This window comes from Stigmatopora argus, chromosome 8 (assembly GCF_051989625.1).
Source record: "Stigmatopora argus isolate UIUO_Sarg chromosome 8, RoL_Sarg_1.0, whole genome shotgun sequence".
NCBI lineage: Eukaryota > Metazoa > Chordata > Actinopteri > Syngnathiformes > Syngnathidae > Stigmatopora > Stigmatopora argus.
The window spans coordinates 27501-45000 of NC_135394.1; the positions used below are offsets into that span (position 1 = coordinate 27501).

General features: G+C 48.8%; 6 non-coding genes across 6 annotated transcripts; all 6 read left to right on the plus strand.

The window, feature by feature from the left end:
• The first annotated feature begins 14911 nt into the window (after positions 1-14911).
• Positions 14912-15030, plus strand: LOC144080083 (5S ribosomal RNA). Its single transcript, XR_013302123.1, has one exon. It is a non-coding gene; the product is annotated as a 5S ribosomal RNA (ribosomal RNA).
• Positions 15031-15332: 302 nt separating this feature from the next.
• LOC144079734 (5S ribosomal RNA) lies at positions 15333-15451 on the plus strand. The gene has a single exon (XR_013301790.1). It is a non-coding gene; the product is annotated as a 5S ribosomal RNA (ribosomal RNA).
• A 316-nt stretch (positions 15452-15767) lies between these two features.
• LOC144080392 (5S ribosomal RNA) lies at positions 15768-15886 on the plus strand. Its single transcript, XR_013302423.1, has one exon. It is a non-coding gene; the product is annotated as a 5S ribosomal RNA (ribosomal RNA).
• Positions 15887-16202: 316 nt separating this feature from the next.
• LOC144079638 (5S ribosomal RNA) lies at positions 16203-16321 on the plus strand. The gene has a single exon (XR_013301695.1). It is a non-coding gene; the product is annotated as a 5S ribosomal RNA (ribosomal RNA).
• Positions 16322-16637: 316 nt separating this feature from the next.
• On the plus strand, positions 16638-16756 carry LOC144080314 (5S ribosomal RNA). Its single transcript, XR_013302349.1, has one exon. It is a non-coding gene; the product is annotated as a 5S ribosomal RNA (ribosomal RNA).
• Positions 16757-17072: 316 nt separating this feature from the next.
• On the plus strand, positions 17073-17191 carry LOC144080041 (5S ribosomal RNA). The gene has a single exon (XR_013302083.1). It is a non-coding gene; the product is annotated as a 5S ribosomal RNA (ribosomal RNA).
• Positions 17192-17500: the final 309 nt, after the last annotated feature.

Below are 17500 nucleotides of genomic sequence, written 5' to 3' on the forward strand. Positions count from 1 at the left end.
GTCAGGACCCACCCCGTGTTATCATTTATCCCTGAATAGCACACCATTGTCGGATTGGTGTAGACGGTTACGACCGCCTTAGTGAGTTCGCCACTCTCACTTGTCAAAATTTTTCTAAGTCCGTGTGCCTGTTCCGGGTCAGGACCCACCCCGTGTTATCATTTATCCCTGAATAGCACACCATTGTCGGATTGGTGTAGACGGTTACGACCGCCTTAGTGAGTTCGCCACTCTCACTTGTCAAAATTTTTCTAAGTCCATGTGCCTGTTCCGGGTCAGGACCCACCCCGTGTTATCATTTATCCCTGAATAGCACACCATTGTCGGATTGGTGTAGACGGTTACGACCGCCTTAGTGAGTTCGCCACTCTCACTTGTCAAAATTTTTCTAAGTCCATGTGCCTGTTCCGGGTCAGGACCCACCCCGTGTTATCATTTATCCCTGAATAGCACACCATCGTCGGACTGGTGTAGACGGTTACGACCGCCTTAGTGAGTTCGCCACTCTCACTTGTCAAAATTTTTCTAAGTCCGTGTGCCTGTTCCGGGTCAGGACCCACCCCGTGTTATCATTTATCCCTGAATAGCACACCATTGTCGGATTGGTGTAGACGGTTACGACCGCCTTAGTGAGTTCGCCACTCTCACTTGTCAAAATTTTTCTAAGTCCATGTGCCTGTTCCGGGTCAGGACCCACCCCGTGTTATCATTTATCCCTGAATAGCACACCATTGTCGGATTGGTGTAGACGGTTACGACCGCCTTAGTGAGTTCGCCACTCTCACTTGTCAAAATTTTTCTAAGTCCATGTGCCTGTTCCGGGTCAGGACCCACCCCGTGTTATCATTTATCCCTGAATAGCACACCATCGTCGGACTGGTGTAGACGGTTACGACCGCCTTAGTGAGTTCGCCACTCTCACTTGTCAAAATTTTTCTAAGTCCGTGTGCCTGTTCCGGGTCAGGACCCCCCCCGTGTTATCATTTATCCCTGAATAGCACACCATCGTCGGACTGGTGTAGACGGTTACGACCGCCTTAGTGAGTTTGCCACTCTCACTTGTCAAAATTTTTCTAAGTCCGTGTGCCTGTTCCGGGTCAGGACCCACCCCGTGTTATCATTTATCCCTGAATAGCACACCATCGTCGGACTGGTGTAGACGGTTACGACCGCCTTAGTGAGTTTGCCACTCTCACTTGTCAAAATTTTTCTAAGTCCGTGTGCCTGTTCCGGGTCAGGACCCACCCCGTGTTATCATTTATCCCTGAATAGCACACCATCGTCGGACTGGTGTAGACGGTTACGACCGCCTTAGTGAGTTTGCCACTCTCACTTGTCGAAAATTTTCTAAGTCCCTTCACACTTAGAAAAAATTCGTTAAAATCAGGAGGACCACCCTCGGACACCCCAACACCTTGCAAACGTTGTCCGAACATAGGGTGATCTACCTGGACCCCGGGAGAGCGGAGGGTCGGTTCGCAGCCTGGAGCTCACATTCAAAATTTTTCTCTCCCTATAATCTTGCCGAAGGGTTTCTGCAGACCACCGGATTTTGCATGAGTAGGTGAGTTATATCCCCTTACATTTGGTAGACCCAAATTCGCTCTCCTGGTAGACCCAAGTTATATTATGGGGTAGACCCAGTTTCGAGCATGGGGTAGACCCACGTGAATGCCCTGGTAGACCCAAATCATGCGAGCACCATAAAAATCAGCGGGGTTTTTCCTCGAGCCTATCCGAGGATAGGCTCACTTGAGCGGATATGGGTTTGTAATGGCTCGCTGAAAATCACGAGCTCCAGAGATTTTTCTCTGAAAATTTTTCTAAGTGTGAGCACCACACACATCAACGGTGTTTTCCCTCGAGCCTATCCGAGGATAGGCTCACGAGGGCGGATATGGGTTTGTATTGCCTCGCTGAAAGCCTGAGCTCCAGAAAATTTTCTAAGTGTGAGCACCACACACATCAACGGTGTTTTCCAACATGCCTATCCGAGGATAGTGACACATGAGCGGATTCGGTCGGCTGATGCCCCGCTGAAAACCTGAGCTCCAGAAATTTTTCTAAGTGTGAGCACCACACACTTCAACGGTCTTTTTCACAGTGAATGTCCGAGGATAGTGACACATGAGCGGATTGGGCTGGCTGATGCCCCGCTGAATTTCTGACCTCCAGAAATTTTTCTAAGTGTGAGCACCACACACTTCGGCGGGGTTTTTCCCCGAGCCTATCCGAGGATAGGCTCACATGAGCGGATATGGGTTTGGAATGGCTCGCTGAAATCCTGAGCTCCAGAGATTTTTCTCAGAAAATTTTTCTAAGTGTGAGCACAACACACATCAACGGTGTTTTCCAACATGCCTGTCCGAGGATAGTGACACTTGAGCGGATTGGGTCAGCTGATGCCCCGCTGTGTCAGGAGTGCCCTTTTGGCCCTCCTGGGTTGCCGTCGACACGTACCGGCTGTAGCCAATCCAATGATTACTTTCGGTTCCTGTATTTAAGTAAGCGACGCGTCATCACACGTCGCCGGATCATCCTCTCTACCATGGACTGTAGTAGCAGTTGCTAGTGGTAGCTAGCGGTCGTTATGCTGCTGCCTTTCTGTTCGCCTCTGTCCGTATGCGCGCCGCATGCGGCCACGCTTGTTTGCACGTTTTGGTTGATGCATTAAAGGACTCGTTATCACGCTAATGCCTCGTCCTCTCCTGCCTCCTGCATTTGGGTCGACCTACTTCCACGATCGCGTCACACGACGCGGCGCGATCATAACACGCTGAAATCCTGAGCTCCAGAAATTTTTCTAAGTGTGAGCACCACACACATCAACGGTGTTTTCCAACATGCCTATCCGAGGATAGTGACACATGAGCGGATTGGGTCGGCTGATGCCCCGCTGAAATCCTGAGCTCCAGAAATTTTTCTAAGTGTGAGCACCACACACATCAACGGTCTTTTCCCCCGAGCCTATCCGACGATAGGCTCACAAGGGCGGATATGGGTTTGTATTGCCCCGCTGAAATTCTGAGCTCCAGAAATTTTTCTAAGTGTGAGCACCACACACATCAACGGTGTTTCCCTCGAGCCTATCCGACGATAGGCTCACAAGGGCGGATATGGGTTTGTAATGTCTCGCTGAAATCCTGAGCTCCAGAATTTTTTCTAAGTGTGAGCACCACACACATCAACGGTGTTTTCCAACATGCCTATCCGAAGATAGTGACACGTGAGCGGATTGGGTCGGCTGATGCCCCGCTGAAATCCTGAGCTCCAGAAATTTTTCTAAGTGTGAGCACCACACACTTCGGCGGGGTTTTTCCCCGAGTTTATCCAAGGATAGGCTCACATGAGCGGATATGGGTTTGGAATGGCTCGCTAAAATCCTGAGCTCCAGAGATTTTTCTCAGAGTTTTTTTCTAAGTGTGAGCACCACACACATCAACGGTGTTTTCCAACATGCCTGTCCGAGGATAGTGACACATGAGCGGATTGGGTCGGCTGATGCCCCGCTGAAATCCTGAGCTCCAGAAATTTTTCTAAGTGTGAGCACCACACACATCAACGGTCTTTTCCAACATGCCTGTCCGAGGATAGTGACACATGACCGGATTGGGTCGGCTGATGCCCCGCTGAAATCCTGAGCTCCAGAAATTTTTCTATGTGTGAGCACCACACACATCAACGGTGTTTTCCAACATGCCTATCCGAGGATAGTGACACATGAGCGGATTGGGTCGGCTGATGCCCCGCTGAAATCCTGAGCTCCAGAAATTTTTCTAAGTGTGAGCACCACACACATCAACGGTCTTTTCCCCCGAGCCTATCCGACGATAGGCTCACAAGGGCGGATATGGGTTTGTATTGCCTCGCTGTAATCCTGAGCTCCAGAAATTTTTCTAAGTGTGAGCACCACACACTTCGGCGGGGTTTTTCCCCGAGCCTATCCGAGGATATGCTCACATGAGCGGATATGGGTTGCTGAAGCCCCCGCTGAGTTCCCGAGCTCCAGAAATTTTTCTAAGTGTGAGCACCACACACATCAACGGTGTTTTCCAACGAGCCTGTCCGAGGATAGTGACACATGAGCGGATTGGGTCGGCTGATGCCCCGCTGAATTTCTGAGCTCCAGAAATTTTTCCAAGTGTGAGCACCACACACTTCGGCGGGGTTTTTCCCCGAGCCTATCCGAGGATAGGCTCACATGAGCGGCTATGGGTTGCTGAAGCCCCCGCTGAGTTCCCGAGCTCCAGAACTTTTTCTAAGTGTGAGCACCACACACATCAACGGTGTTTTCCAACATGCCTGTCCGAGGATAGTGACACATGAGCGGATTGAGCTGGCTGATGCTCCGCTGAATTTCTGACCTCCAGAAATTTTTCTAAGTGTGAGCACCACACACATCAACGGTCTTTTCCCTCGAGCCTATCCGAAGATAGGCTCACATGAGCGGATATGGGTTGCTGAAGCCCCCGCTGAGTTCCCGAGCTCCAGAATTTTTTCTAAGTGTGAGCACCACACACATCAACGGTGTTTTCCAACATGCCTGTCCGAGGATAGTGACACATGAGCGGATTGAGCTGGCTGATGCTCCGCTGAATTTCTGACCTCCAGAAATTTTTCTAAGTGTGAGCACCACACACATCAACGGTCTTTTCCCCCGAGCCTATCCGAAGATAGGCTCACATGAGCGGATATGGGTTGCCAAAGCCTCGCAAGTGTGAGCACCACACACATCAACGGTGTTTCCCTCGAGCCTATCCGACGATAGGCTCACAAGGGCGGATATGGGTTTGTTATGCCCCGCTGAAATTTCGAGCTCCAGAAATTTTTCCAAGTGTGAGCACCACACACATCTGCGGGGTCTTATCACGAGCTTATCCGAGGATAGTGACACACGAGCGGATATGGATTTTTCTAAGCCCCTTCACACTTAGAAAAAATCCGCTTAAAAATTACGAAAATTTTTCTAAGTCCCGTAGGACTTAGAAAAAAAATCGTTAAAAATCAGGAGGACCACCCTCGGACACCCCAACACCTTGCCAACGTTGTCCGAACATAGGGTGATCTACCTGGACCCCGGGAGAGGTTAGGGTCGGTTCGCAGCCCGGAGCTCACATTCAAAAATTTCCTCTCCCTATATACTTGCCGAAGGCTTTTTGCAGACCACCGGATTTTGCACGAGTAGGCAAATTATATCCCACCGGTCTTCACGGGCATCTGAGGACTTTCTCCCCGGGAATAGTGCTTCGTGGGCGGATATTATCGACAGATATCAGGTTTCATCGTCGAGCTCCATATATTTTTCGAGTTTCGGCACTTTGAAATTCGGCGGGGGTTCGCCCCGAGTCGATCCGAGAATAGTGCACCGTGAGCGGATTGGGTTGGCTGATGCCCCGCTGAAATCCTGAGCTCCAGAATTTTTTCTAAGTGTGAGCACCACACACATCAACGGTGTTTCCCTCGAGCCTTATCCGACGATAGGCTCACAAGGGCGGATATGGGTTTGTAATGTCTCGCTGAAAGCCTGAGCTCCAGATTTTTTTCTAAGTGTGAGCACCACACACATCAACGGTGTTTCCCTCGAGCCTTATCCGACGATAGGCTCACAAGGGCGGATATGGGTTTGTAATGTCTCGCTGAAAGCCTGAGCTCCAGAATTTTTTCTAAGTGTGAGCACCACACACATCAACGGTCTTTTCCAACATGCCTATCCGAGGATAGTGACACATGAGCGGATTGAGCTGGCTGATGCCCCGCTGAATTTCTGAGCTCCAGAAATTTTTCTAAGTGTGAGCACCACACACTTCAACGGTCTTTTTCACAGTGCATGTCCGAGGATAGTGACACATGAGCGGATTGAGCTGGCTGATGCCCCGCTGAATTTCTGACCTCCAGAAATTTTTCTAAGTGTGAGCACCACACACTTCAGCGGTCTTTTTCACAGTGCATGTCCGAGGATAGTGACACATGAGCGGATTGAGCTGGCTGATGCCCCGCTGAATTTCTGACCTCCAGAAATTTTTCTAAGTGTGAGCACCACACACTTCAACGGTCTTTTTCACAGTGCATGTCCGAGGATAGTGACACATGAGCGGATTGAGCTGGCTGATGCCCCGCTGAATTTCTGACCTCCAGAAATTTTTCTAAGTGTGAGCACCACACACTTCAACGGTCTTTTTCACAGTGCATGTCCGAGGATAGTGACACATGAGCGGATTGAGCTGGCTGATGCCCCGCTGAATTTCTGACCTCCAGAAATTTTTCTAAGTGTGAGCACCACACACTTCAACGGTCTTTTTCACAGTGCATGTCCGAGGATAGTGACACATGAGCGGATTGAGCTGGCTGATGCCCCGCTGAATTTCTGAGCTCCAGAAATTTTTCTAAGTGTGAGCACCACACACTTCAACGGTCTTTTTCACAGTGCATGTCCGAGGATAGTGACACATGAGCGGATTGAGCTGGCTGATGCCCCGCTGAATTTCTGACCTCCAGAAATTTTTCTAAGTGTGAGCACCACACACTTCAACGGTCTTTTTCACAGTGCATGTCCGAGGATAGTGACACATGAGCGGATTGAGCTGGCTGATGCCCCGCTGAATTTCTGACCTCCAGAAATTTTTCTAAGTGTGAGCACCACACACTTCAACGGTCTTTTTCACAGTGCATGTCCGAGGATAGTGACACATGAGCGGATTGAGCTGGCTGATGCCCCGCTGAATTTCTGACCTCCAGAAATTTTTCTAAGTGTGAGCACCACACACTTCAACGGTGTTTTTCACAGTGCTTGTCCGAGGATAGTGACACATGAGCGGATTGGCCTGGCTGACCCCCCGCTGAATTTCTGAGCTCCAGAAATTTTTCTAAGTCCGAGCTCCACACACATCAACGGTGTTTTTCACAGTGCATGTCCGAGGATAGTGACACATGAGCGGATTGAGCTGGCTGATGCCCCGCTGAATTTCTGAGCTCCAGAAATTTTTCTAAGTCCGAGCTCCACACACATCAACGGTGTTTTTCACAGTGCATGTCCGAGGATAGTGACACATGAGCGGATTGAGCTGGCTGATGCCCCGCTGAATTTCTGAGCTCCAGAAATTTTTCTAAGTCCGAGCTCCACACACATCAACGGTGTTTTTCACAGTGCATGTCCGAGGATAGTGACACATGAGCGGATTGAGCTGGCTGGTGCCCCGCTGAATTTCTGACCTCCAGAAATTTTTCTAAGTGTGAGCACCACACACTTCAACGGTCTTTTTCACAGTGCATATCCGAAGATAGTGACACATGAGCGGATTGAGCTGGCTGATGCCCCGCTGAATTTCTGACCTCCAGAAATTTTTCGAAGTGTGAGCACCACACACTTCAACGGTCTTTTTCACAGTGCATGTCCGAGGATAGTGACACATGAGCGGATTGGGCTGGCTGATGCCCCGCTGAATTTCTGACCTCCAGAAATTTTTCTAAGTGTGAGCACCACACACATCAACGGTGTTTTCCAACATGCCTATCCGAGGATAGTGACACGTGAGCGGATTGGGTCGGCTGATGCCCCGCTGAATTTCTGACCTCCAGAAATTTTTCTAAGTGTGAGCACCACACACTTCAACGGTCTTTTTCACAGTGCATGTCCGAGGATAGTGACACATGAGCGGATTGAGCTGGCTGATGCCCCGCTGAATTTCTGAGCTCCAGAAATTTTTCTAAGTGTGAGCACCACACACTTCAACGGTGTTTTTCACAGTGCATGTCCGAGGATAGTGACACATGAGCGGATTGAGCTGGCTGATGCCCCGCTGAATTTCTGACCTCCAGAAATTTTTCTAAGTCCGAGCTCCACACACATCAACGGTGTTTTTCACAGTGCATGTCCGAGGATAGTGACACATGAGCGGATATGGGTTGATGAAGCCCCCGCTGAGTTCCCGAGCTCCAGAAATTTTTCAAAGTGTGAGCACCACACACATCAACGGTGTTTCCCTCGAGCCTATCCGACGATAGGCTCACAAGGGCGGATATGGGTTTGTTTTGCCCCGCTGAAATTTCGAGCTCCAGAAATTTTTCCAAGTGTGAGCACCACACACATCTGCGGGGTCTTATCACGAGCTTATCCGAGGATAGTGACACACGAGCGGATATGGATTTTTCTAAGCCCCTTCACACTTAGAAAAAATCCGCTTAAATTTTACGAAAATTTTTCTAAGTCCCGTAGGACTTAGAAAAAAAATCGTTAAAAATCAGGAGGACCACCCTCGGACACCCCAACACCTTGCCAACGTTGTCCGAACATAGGGTGATCTACCTGGACCCCGGGAGAGGTCAGGGTCGGTTCGCAGCCCGGAGCTCACATTCAAAAATTTCCTCTCCCTATATACTTGCCGAAGGCTTTTTGCAGACCACCGGATTTTGCACGAGTAGGCAAATCATATCCCACCGGTCTTCACGGGCATCGGAGGACTTTCTCCCCGGGAATAGTGCTTCGTGGGCGGATATTATCGACAGATACCAGGTTTCATCGTCGAGCTCCGTATATTTTTCGAGTTTCAGCACTTTTAAAATCGGCGGGGGTTCGCCCCGAGTCAATCCGAGAATAGTGCACCGTGAGCGGACTGGGTTGGACGACCTCCCGCTGAATTTCTGAGCTCCAGAAATTTTTCTAAGTCCGAGCTCCACACACTTCAACGGTGTTTTTCACAGTGCATGTCCGAGGATAGTGACACATGAGCGGATTGGGTTGGCTGGTGCCCCGCTGAATTTCTGAGCTCCAGAAATTTTTCTAAGTCCGAGCTCCACACACTTCAACGGTGTTTTTCACAGTGCATGTCCGAGGATAGTGACACATGAGCGGATTGGGTTGGCTGGTGCCCCGCTGAATTTCTGAGCTCCAGAAATTTTTCTAAGTCCGAGCTCCACACACTTCAACGGTGTTTTTCACAGTGCATGTCCGAGGATAGTGACACATGAGCGGATATGGGTTGCTGAAGCCCCCGCTGAATTTCTGAGCTCCAGAAATTTTTCTAAGTCCGAGCTCCACACACATTAACGGTGTTTTTCACAGTGCATGTCCGAGGATAGTGACACATGAGCGGATTGAGCTGGCTGATGCCCCGCTGAATTTCTGACCTCCAGAAATTTTTCTAAGTCCGAGCTCCACACACATTAACGGTGTTTTTCACAGTGCATGTCCGAGGATAGTGACACATGAGCGGATTGAGCTGGCTGATGCCCCGCTGAATTTCTGACCTCCAGAAATTTTTCTAAGTCCGAGCTCCACACACTTCAACGGTGTTTTTCACAGTGCATGTCCGAGGATAGTGACACATGAGCGGATTGAGCTGGCTGATGCCCCGCTGAATTTCTGACCTCCAGAAATTTTTCTAAGTCCGAGCTCCACACACTTCAACGGTGTTTTTCACAGTGCATGTCCGAGGATAGTGACACATGAGCGGATTGAGCTGGCTGATGCCCCGCTGAATTTCTGACCTCCAGAAATTTTTCTAAGTCCGAGCTCCACACACTTCAACGGTGTTTTTCACAGTGCATGTCCGAGGATAGTGACACATGAGCGGATTGGGTTGGCTGGTGCCCCGCTGAATTTCTGAGCTCCAGAAATTTTTCTAAGTCCGAGCTCCACACACATCAACGGTGTTTTTCACAGTGCATGTCCGAGGATAGTGACACATGAGCGGATTGGGTTGGCTGGTGCCCCGCTGAATTTCTGAGCTCCAGAAATTTTTCTAAGTCCGAGCTCCACACACATCAACGGTGTTTTTCACAGTGCATGTCCGAGGAAAGTGACACATGAGCGGATTGGGTTGGCTGATGCCCCGCTGAATTTCTGAGCTCCAGAAATTTTTCTAAGTCCGAGCTCCACACACATCAACGGTGTTTTTCACAGTGCATATCCGAAGATAGTGACACATGAGCGGATTGAGCTGGCTGATGCCCCGCTGAATTTCTGACCTCCAGAAATTTTTCTAAGTCCGAGCTCCACACACTTCAACGGTGTTTTTCACAGTGCTTGTCCGAAGATAGTGACACATGAGCGGATTGGGTTAGCTGATGCCCCGCTGAATTTCTGACCTCCAGAAATTTTTCTAAGTCCGAGCTCCACACACATCAACGGTGTTTTTCACAGTGCATGTCCGAGGATAGTGACACATGAGCGGATTGGGTTGGCTGATGCCCCGCTGAATTTCTGAGCTCCAGAAATTTTTCTAAGTCCGAGCTCCACACACATCAACGGTGTTTTTCACAGTGCATGTCCGAGGATAGTGACACATGAGCGGATTGAGCTGGCTGATGCCCCGCTGAATTTCTGACCTCCAGAAATTTTTCTAAGTCCGAGCTCCACACACATCAACGGTGTTTTTCACAGTGCATGTCCGAGGATAGTGACACATGAGCGGATTGGGTTGGCTGGTGCCCCGCTGAATTTCTGACCTCCAGAAATTTTTCTAAGTCCGAGCTCCACACACATCAACGGTGTTTTTCACAGTGCTTGTCCGAGGATAGTGACACATGAGCGGATTGAGCTGGCTGATGCCCCGCTGAATTTCTGACCTCCAGAAATTTTTCTAAGTCCGAGCTCCATACACATCAACGGTGTTTTTCACAGTGCTTGTCCGAGGATAGTGACACATGAGCGGATTGAGCTGGCTGATGCCCCGCTGAATTTCTGAGCTCCAGAAATTTTTCTAAGTCCGAGCTCCATACACATCAACGGTGTTTTTCACAGTGCTTGTCCGAGGATAGTGACACATGAGCGGATTGAGCTGGCTGATGCCCCGCTGAATTTCTGAGCTCCAGAAATTTTTCTAAGTCCGAGCTCCACACACTTCAACGGTGTTTTTCACAGTGCTTGTCCGAGGATAGTGACACATGAGCGGATTGAGCTGGCTGATGCCCCGCTGAATTTCTGAGCTCCAGAAATTTTTCTAAGTCCGAGCTCCACACACATCAACGGTGTTTTTCACAGTGCTTGTCCGAGGATAGTGACACATGAGCGGATTGAGCTGGCTGATGCCCCGCTGAATTTCTGACCTCCAGAAATTTTTCTAAGTCCGAGCTCCATACACATCAACGGTGTTTTTCACAGTGCTTGTCCGAGGATAGTGACACATGAGCGGATTGAGCTGGCTGATGCCCCGCTGAATTTCTGACCTCCAGAAATTTTTCTAAGTCCGAGCTCCACACACTTCAACGGTGTTTTTCACAGTGCTTGTCCGAGGATAGTGACACATGAGCGGATTGAGCTGGCTGATGCCCCGCTGAATTTCTGAGCTCCAGAAATTTTTCTAAGTCCGAGCTCCATACACATCAACGGTGTTTTTCACAGTGCTTGTCCGAGGATAGTGACACATGAGCGGATTGAGCTGGCTGATGCCCCGCTGAATTTCTGACCTCCAGAAATTTTTCTAAGTCCGAGCTCCACACACATCAACGGTGTTTTTCACAGTGCTTGTCCGAGGATAGTGACACATGAGCGGATTGAGCTGGCTGATGCCCCGCTGAATTTCTGACCTCCAGAAATTTTTCTAAGTCCGAGCTCCACACACTTCAACGGTGTTTTTCACAGTGCTTGTCCGAGGATAGTGACACATGAGCGGATTGAGCTGGCTGATGCCCCGCTGAATTTCTGAGCTCCAGAAATTTTTCTAAGTCCGAGCTCCATACACATCAACGGTGTTTTTCACAGTGCTTGTCCGAGGATAGTGACACATGAGCGGATTGGGTTGGCTGATGCCCCGCTGAATTTCTGACCTCCAGAAATTTTTCTAAGTCCGAGCTCCACACACATCAACGGTGTTTTTCACAGTGCATGTCCGAGGATAGTGACACATGAGCGGATTGAGCTGGCTGATGCCCCGCTGAATTTCTGACCTCCAGAAATTTTTCTAAGTCCGAGCTCCACACACATCAACGGTGTTTTTCACAGTGCTTGTCCGAGGATAGTGACACATGAGCGGATTGAGCTGGCTGATGCCCCGCTGAATTTCTGAGCTCCAGAAATTTTTCTAAGTCCGAGCTCCACACACATCAACGGTGTTTTTCACAGTGCATGTCCGAGGATAGTGACACATGAGCGGATTGAGCTGGCTGATGCCCCGCTGAATTTCTGACCTCCAGAAATTTTTCTAAGTCCGAGCTCCACACACATCAACGGTGTTTTTCACAGTGCTTGTCCGAGGATAGTGACACATGAGCGGATTGAGCTGGCTGATGCCCCGCTGAATTTCTGAGCTCCAGAAATTTTTCTAAGTCCGAGCTCCACACACATCAACGGTGTTTTTCACAGTGCATGTCCGAGGATAGTGACACATGAGCGGATTGAGCTGGCTGATGCCCCGCTGAATTTCTGACCTCCAGAAATTTTTCTAAGTCCGAGCTCCACACACATCAACGGTGTTTTTCACAGTGCTTGTCCGAGGATAGTGACACATGAGCGGATTGAGCTGGCTGATGCCCCGCTGAATTTCTGACCTCCAGAAATTTTTCTAAGTCCGAGCTCCACACACATCAACTGTGTTTTTCACAGTGCATGTCCGAAGATAGTGACACATGAGCGGATTGAGCTGGCTGATGCCCCGCTGAATTTCTGAGCTCCAGAAATTTTTCTAAGTCCGAGCTCCACACACATCAACGGTGTTTTTCACAGTGCATGTCCGAGGATAGTGACACATGAGCGGATTGGGTTGGCTGATGCCACGCTGAATTTCTGAGCTCCAGAAATTTTTCTAAGTCCGAGCTCCACACACATCAACGGTGTTTTTCACAGTGCTTGTCCGAGGATAGTGACACATGAGCGGATTGAGCTGGCTGATGCCCCGCTGAATTTCTGAGCTCCAGAAATTTTTCTAAGTCCGAGCTCCACACACATCAACGGTGTTTTTCACAGTGCTTGTCCGAGGATAGTGACACATGAGCGGATTGAGCTGGCTGATGCCCCGCTGAATTTCTGAGCTCCAGAAATTTTTCTAAGTCCGAGCTCCACACACATCAACGGTGTTTTTCACAGTGCATGTCCGAGGATAGTGACACATGAGCGGATTGGGTTGGCTGATGCCCCGCTGAATTTCTGAGCTCCAGAAATTTTTCTAAGTCCGAGCTCCACACACATCAACGGTGTTTTTCACAGTGCTTGTCCGAGGATAGTGACACATGAGCGGATTGGGCTGGCTGACCCCCCGCTGAATTTCTGAGCTCCATGAAATTTTTGATTTTTGAGCACCACAAAAATCGGCGGGGTTTTCCCTCGAGCCTATCCGAGAATAGTGCTCCATGGGCGGATACGGGTTGGCTGACGCCCCGCTGAAATTTCGAGCTCCAGAAATTTTTCTAAGTCCGAGCTCCACACACATCAACGGTGTTTTTCACAGTGCATGTCCGAGAATAGTGACACATGAGCGGATATGGATTTTTCTAAGCCCCTTCACACTTAGAAAAAATCCGCTTAAATTTTCCGAAATTTTTTCTAAGTCCCGCAGGACTTAGAAAAACTTCTGGAGCTCAGGTTTTCAGCGGGGCATCAGCCGACCCAATCCGCTCATGTGTCACTATCCTCGGATAGGCATGTTGGAAAACACTGTTGATGTGTGTGGTGCTCACACTTAGAAAATTTTCTGGAGCTCAGGCTTTCAGCGAGGCAATACAAACCCATATCCGCCCTCGTGAGCCTATCCTCGGATAGGCTCGAGGGAAAACACCGTTGATGTGTGTGGTGCTCGCACTTAGAAAAATTTTCAGAGAAAAATCTCTGGAGCTCGTGATTTTCAGCGAGCCATTACAAACCCATATCCGCTCATGTGAGCCTATCCTCGGATAGGCTCGAGGAAAAACCCCGCTGATTTTTATGGTGCTCGCATGATTTGGGTCTACCAGGGCATTCACGTGGGTCTACCCCATGCTCGAAACTGGGTCTACCCCATAATATAACTTGGGTCTACCAGGAGAGCGAATTTGGGTCTACCAAATGTAAGGGGATATAACTCACCTACTCGTGCAAAATCCGGTGGTCTGCAGAAACCCTTCGGCAAGATTATAGGGAGAGAAAAATTTTGAATGTGAGCTCCAGGCTGCGAACCGACCCTCCGCTCTCCCGGGGTCCAGGTAGATCACCCTATGTTCGGACAACGTTTGCAAGGTGTTGGGGTGTCCGAGGGTGGTCCTCCTGATTTTAACGAATTTTTTCTAAGTGTGAAGGGACTTAGAAAATTTTCGACAAGTGAGAGTGGCGAACTCACTAAGGCGGTCGTAACCGTCTACACCAGTCCGACGATGGTGTGCTATTCAGGGATAACTGATAACACGAGGTGGGTCCTGACCTGGAACAGGCACACGGACTTAGAAAAATTTTGACAAGTGAGAGTGGCAAACTCACTAAGGCGGTCGTAACCGTCTACACCAATCCGACAATGGTGTGCTATTCAGGGATAACTGAAAACACGAGGTGGGTCCTGACCTGGAACAGGCACACGGACTTAGAAAAATTTTGACAAGTGAGAGTGGCGAACTCACTAAGGCGGTCGTAACCGTCTACACCAGTCCGACGATGGTGTGCTATTCAGGGATAAATGATACCAGGTGCTGTAAGCATCTTGTCAAAACCATTATCGACATTTCATGGATGTTCATCTACTTTTGACCTCCTAAATCATGAAAGACTTCCCTCCTCTGCACATCTCACAACATTTTATTGAAGCTCTCCTTCTGATAATCTTCATTCCCGTAGTTGTAGAAGTAATAAAGCAAAAGAAGAGCAAGCGGCAACAAAGTCAACTCCTTTAACGAAGGGTTCTCCAAAGAGGACCCCTCACCCTCCACACCCGATCCAAATATCCAAATACACGATCCACATGCAAGACTATGGACCGTTCGGATTTCCAAAGGGGATTTGTTCAGCGACAATGTTGCTCACGGCCATACTACCCTGAAAACGCCCGATGTCGTCTGATCTCGGAAGCTAAGCAGGGTTGGGCCTGGTTAGTACCTGGATGGGAGACCGCTTGGGAATACCAGGTGCTGTAAGCATCTTGTCAAAACCATTTTCGACATTTCATGGATGTTCATCTCCTTTTGACCTCCTAAATCATGAAAGACTTCCCTCCTCTGCACATCTCACAACATTTTATTGAAGCTCTCCTTCTGATAATCTTCATTCCCGTAGTTGTAGAAGTAATAAAGCAAAAGAAGAGCAAGCGGCAACAAAGTCGACTCCTTTAACGAAGGGTTCTCCAAAGAGGACCCCTCACCCTCCACACCCGATCCAAATATCCAAATACACGATCCACATGCAAGACTATGGACCGTTCGGATTGTTCAGCGACAATGTTGCTCACGGCCATACTACCCTGAAAACACCTGATCTCGTCTGATCTCGGAAGCTAAGCATGGTTGGGCCTGGTTAGTACCTGGATGGGAGACCGCTTGGGAAAACCAGGTGCTGTAAGCATCTTGTCAAAACCATTTTCGACATTTCATGGATGTTCATCTCCTTTTGACCTCCTAAATCATGAAAGACTTCCCTCCTCTGCACATCTCACAACATTTTATTGAAGCTCTCCTTCTGATAATCTTCATTCCCGTAGTTGTAGAAGTAATAAAGCAAAAGAAGAGCAAGCGGCAACAAAGTCGACTCCTTTAACGAAGGGTTCTCCAAAGAGGACCACTCACCCTCCACACCGGATCCTAATATCCAAATACACGATCCACATGCAAGACTATGGACCGTTCGGATTTCCAAAGGGGATTTGTTCAGCGACAATGTTGCTCACGGCCATACTACCCTGAAAACGCCCGATCTCGTCTGATCTCGGAAGCTAAGCTGGGTTGGGCCTGGTTAGTACCTGGATGGGAGACTGCTTGGGAATACCAGGTGCTGTACGCATCTTGTCAAAACCATTTTCGACATTTCATGGATGTTAATCTCCTTTTGACCTCCTAAATCATGAAAGACTTCCCTCCTCTGCACATCTCACAACATTTTATTGAAGCTCTCCTTCTGATAATCTTCATTCCCGTAGTTGTAGAAGTAATAAAGCAAAAGAAGAGCAAGCGGCAACAAAGTCGACTCCTTTAACGAAGGGTTCTCCAAAGAGGACCACTCACCCTCCACACCGGATCCAAATATCCAAATACATGATCCACATGCAAGACTATGGACCGTTCGGATTTCCAAAGGGGATTTGTTCAGCGACAATGTTGCTCACGGCCATACTACCGTGAAAACGCCCGATCTCGTCTGATCTCGGAAGCTAAGCAGGGTTGGGCCTGGTTAGTACCTGGATGGGAGACCGCTTGGGAATACCAGGTGCTGTAAGCATCTTGTCAAAACCATTTTCGACATTTCATGGATGTTCATCTCCTTTTGACCTCCTAAATCATGAAAGACTTCCCTCCTCTCCACATCTCACAACATTTTATTGAAGCTCTCCTTCTGATAATCTTCCTTCCCGTAGTTGTAGAAGTAATAAAGCAAAAGAAGAGCAAGCGGCAACAAAGTCGACTCCTTTAACGAAGGGTTCTCCAAAGAGGACCCCTCACCCTCCACACCCGATCCAAATATCCAAATACACGATCCACATGCAAGACTATGGACCGTTCGGTTTTCCAAAGGGGATTTGTTCAGCGACAATATTGCTCATGGCCATACTACCCTGAAAACGCCGGATCTCGTCTGATCTCGGAAGCTAAGCAGGGTTGGGCCTGGTTAGTACCTGGATGGGAGACCGCTTAGGAATACCAGGTGCTGTAAGCATCTTGTCAAAACCATTTTCGAAATTTCATGGATGTTCATCTCCTTTTGACCTCCTAAATCATGAAAGACTTCCCTCCTCTGCACATCTCACAACATTTTATTGAAGCTCTCCTTCTGATAATCTTCATTCCCGTAGTTGTAGAAGTAATAAAGCAAAAGAAGAGCAAGCGGCAACAAAGTCGACTCCTTTAACGAAGGGTTCTCCAAAGAGGACCCCTCACCCTCCACACCCGATCCAAATATCCAAATACACGATCCACATGCAAGACTATGGACCGTTTGGATTTCCAAAGGGGATTTGTTCAGCAACAATGTTGCTCACGGCCATACTACCGTGAAAACGCCCGATCTCGTCTGATCTCGGAAGCTAAGCAGGGTTGGGCCTGGTTAGTACCTGGATGGGAGACCGCTGGGGAATACCAGGTGCTGTAAGCAGCTTGTCAAAACCATTTTCGACATTTCATGGATGTTCATCTCCTTTTGACCTCCTAAATCATGAAAGACTTTCCTCCTCTGCACATCTCACAACATTTTATTGAAGCTCTCCTTCTGATAATCTTCATTCCCGTAGTTGTAGAAGTAATAAAGCAAAAGAAGAGCAAGCGGCAACAAAGTCGACTCCTTTAACGAAGGGTTCTCCAAAGAGGACCACTCACCCTCCACACCGGATCCAAATATCCAAATACACGATCCACATGCAAGAGTATGGACCGTTCGGATTTCCAAAGGGGATTTGTTCAGCGA